This window comes from Silene latifolia, chromosome Y (genome assembly GCF_048544455.1).
Source record: "Silene latifolia isolate original U9 population chromosome Y, ASM4854445v1, whole genome shotgun sequence".
In the NCBI taxonomy this organism is placed as follows: Eukaryota; Viridiplantae; Streptophyta; class Magnoliopsida; order Caryophyllales; family Caryophyllaceae; genus Silene; species Silene latifolia.
This window is the reverse complement of record NC_133538.1, coordinates 433,257,268-433,260,693: the sequence shown is the minus strand read 5'-3', so window position 1 is coordinate 433,260,693 and position 3,426 is coordinate 433,257,268. Positions and strand designations below refer to the sequence as shown.

Sequence of the window (3,426 nt, the reverse complement as noted above, 5' to 3'; positions counted from 1 at the left end):
ATTTTCCGTCTGCAGTTTGGCCCGTATCATTTTGATTGGAGTTGGTGTAAATAAAGGAAGGAGGAAAGGAAAAAAAAGAATTGAAAAAAAAAAAGAAAAAACGTGAAGAAAAAGCAAAAAAAAAAGGAAAGAAAAATGAAAAAATGTCAGAAAAGAAAAAAAAGTTGAAAAAATATTTGATTTGTATCAGTTGATTCATTTAGACGGTATTAAAAAAGGGAAGTTTGTGACCGTCTAACTCCTCCATTTTTATTCCATATTTTTGTGGAGATTGTGTATGTGATTAGTGAGCTGTGTGCCAAATGAAGGGCACTTGTACTTTATTTTTCAGTCAGTTGAGATTTGGACGGTCTTATATGGTCCTGTTTAGGAACTAGTTTGGCGATTTTACCTCCACATTACCATAACTTATTTTGCCTTTTCTCACCTGAACCTCACTATTCCCATATCATTTGTAAGCCCTACCGTGATTTGTTGGACATTATTGGTTGGAGTGTGTGCATTAGTACTTGAATTGTCTTTCATTTTTGTTGCATGCATGCTATGTAGGTCGCATTTAGGTTAGTGACTGTTTCTCTTTCTCTCTTTCACATATTTTATTCACCCTTTGCTTCATGAAAGAAGAGTGGCCACGTGAGAGTCCGATTTTGTTGGTCTTGCAAGGTCGATAGGTCGGCTATATTTCTAAACAACTTATAACTCGTTTGCGTATCGAGTGCTTAGCTGTAACTGTTAATTTTTGTTGCATTAAACTGGTTCAAGTAGACAAGTTAAGCTAGCTCTGAGTTTTTATTTCCGTTCCATTAGTTGCATTTTAGTTTACTCGAGGACGAGTAAAGGTTCGGTTTGGGGAGATTTGATACGTGCATTTTGTATAGTCTTTCTAGCCTATTTTAGCACGTATTTCTATATACTTTCGTACTGTTTATATTGCATTTTGCCCCGAATTGGCTACTTTGGTTCGTTTTGTCCGTTTTGTAGGAATGAAAGTGGAAGTAGTAGAATCGTACCATTTTCGTCCCTTTTTGCATGCATTTTGAGGAGACGGGATTGTTCATAGTGAGATCTTGCATTGGGATGCGTGAAGGAATGGTCTACGGAGCAGTCGGTCACGAGTTTGAGCTGTTTTGGAGGAAGAACACTCGATCGAGCTGTTTTATTGGTCGATCGAGTGGTTTCTATGGCTGAGTTGGTCGATCGAGTGCTTTGTCTTACTCGATCGATAGAGCTGGAATTAGGAGTTACTCGATCGAGTAACAATTTTGGTCGATTGAGTAGATATTTTGGAGAAGTACTCGATCGAGTTGTTTCAGACTACTCGATCAAGTGGTTTTGGCTGTCATGGGCTTTAATTAGTCCGTGAACGTGTTTTAGCTTATGGACTTAGTAATTTTTCTATTTAAGCGCATAATAACTAGGTCATTAGAATTCAGTTTTTACCTATCATTTTAACATTACACTTGAACGCATTTTTTTTCCTTTCACTGTAACTTTGCTTTCGGGGTTATTTAGCTTGGAATTAGTCGTTCTTTACGCCGGATTCTTGCGATTGTAATCTCTTACTCTCTTTTAATCTTAATCTTTCATTTATTCATCTTAATTACTCATCTTGTTCCTTTAATTTTCCGCCCTAATCTTTGTTTATGCATTTTCATTATTATTTCATCATGTTTAATGTTAGTTATTTCATTGTTATTAGTTTTGACAATATTAATAGCATGAGTAGCTAATCTGTTTCATGTTAGGATTAGGGGATCTACGGTAGAAATGTGACGATATAGTAAATAGGTTAGATGAATTAATTGTGAGACTCTGTCCTCATAGCAATATAACTGTATTTACCGACTTAGTTGAGTGCACGCTTCTGAGTCACCCTTTTAATCTGGTTAAATTTAATCCTGGATCGGAAGATTGGACTAAATAGGCCTGCTATGAACAGTAGACTACCCTGACGAGGACGGAAGTTAACTTAGTGGTAATTTAGGATAGAAAGTGGACCGGAAGGACCTTTCCATATCCGTCTCACAGTAATTTATCTAAGTTGTTTACAGTTGAGTCACTGGACTACCGTAGTGAACCGAAATCCTGACATGTCCCCTCTCTATTGATAGTTTATTCTCATTTTCTGTCTTTATTTCTCTCTCCTTACTTCTCTTCCTTTAAATCTTTTAGTTAGGAAACCAATTACAACCCCCCCCCCCCCAATTTGTGACCAAATAGACGGACTCTTACAGATATCTTGCCTCCCTGAGGAGATTGACCTGACTTCCCTAGCTATATAGTTATTTTAGTTAGTTATTTTTGATAGGTATACGACAGCACTGTCAAATTTTGGCACCGTTGCCGAGGAGCCAATTGCCCTATCTGTCTTTGTTTCGTTTATTTTATCCGTCTCAGGGAATTTTTTATTCCTTGAGGCAGTTCTTATTCATTTTCTTTCAGTATTGTGTATGCCCAAGTCACATAGGTTGGAGTTAGTTTCAGCTGATTTTGAACCAGAGAGACTGTTTAGGCATAGACTCCGTCTGCAAAAAGAATCACGAAAGGAAGCATTAAGTACTTTCGAACCCGAACTTCGGCATTTCCTATTTACATAAAATCCATCTTTTGAAGAAGACACTTTCAGTTCTGTAAACCAACCAGTAAAGATGCCGAATATTGCAAGTCATTCGGATCCTAAAGCATCATCTATTCCTAAAGGTTTCAATCTCCAGACTGAGGATGGGAAAACTTTTGACATCCGTCCGTCCTATATCAATCTGGTGGAGAGAAATCTCTTTAGAGGGGTGGCAGATGAAGACCCGAGGAAGCATATGGAGGTCTTTACGGACAACTGTTCTACTATCCTCGCCACAAAGGGGGTAACTCAAGACAAGATTAAGGAGGTGTTGTTTCCTTTTTCTTTAACTGACTCAGCCAGGTAGTGGCTGACTGATTTGGACCGCACGGCCGCAGAGGTCACAGACTGGGAGACCCTTGCTCTTCCTTTTATAAGAGATATTTCCATCCGCAATGCACTAATCAGCTGAGGGCAAAAATCACTAGTTTCAAGCAGGCACCTGATGAAACTTTCTATGAAGCGTGGTGCCGTTTCAAGAGGTTGGTGAGGTCTCTTCCTCACCATGGTTTTGATCCGTGGTTTTTGTCCAATCAGTTCTACAATGGGCTATACAATGATCAAAGAGCCATACTTGATGCATCATCCAACGGAAGATTCCAAAAGAATACTTACGATGATAAGGGATGGGCCCTTATTGAAGAGATGGCGACCCACTGTGCTGAGTATGGAAACCCGAGGGATGGTATTAGAACAGTTCATGCAGTCGATAAGCAAGTTGTGGCTCAGCTGGAAGCCATGAATGCTAGATTTGATAAGTTGGAGTTGCATTCTGGTGGGGAGCCTCAGACGGTTCATTTGCTTACTAG

The 3,426-nt window shown here is 39.1% G+C and overlaps 1 non-coding gene across 1 annotated transcript; it reads right to left on the bottom strand.

The window, feature by feature from the left end:
- Positions 1-3,023: 3,023 nt before the first annotated feature.
- On the bottom strand, positions 3,024-3,129 carry LOC141635593 (small nucleolar RNA R71). Its single transcript, XR_012540269.1, has one exon. It is a non-coding gene; the product is annotated as a small nucleolar RNA R71 (small nucleolar RNA).
- Positions 3,130-3,426: the final 297 nt, after the last annotated feature.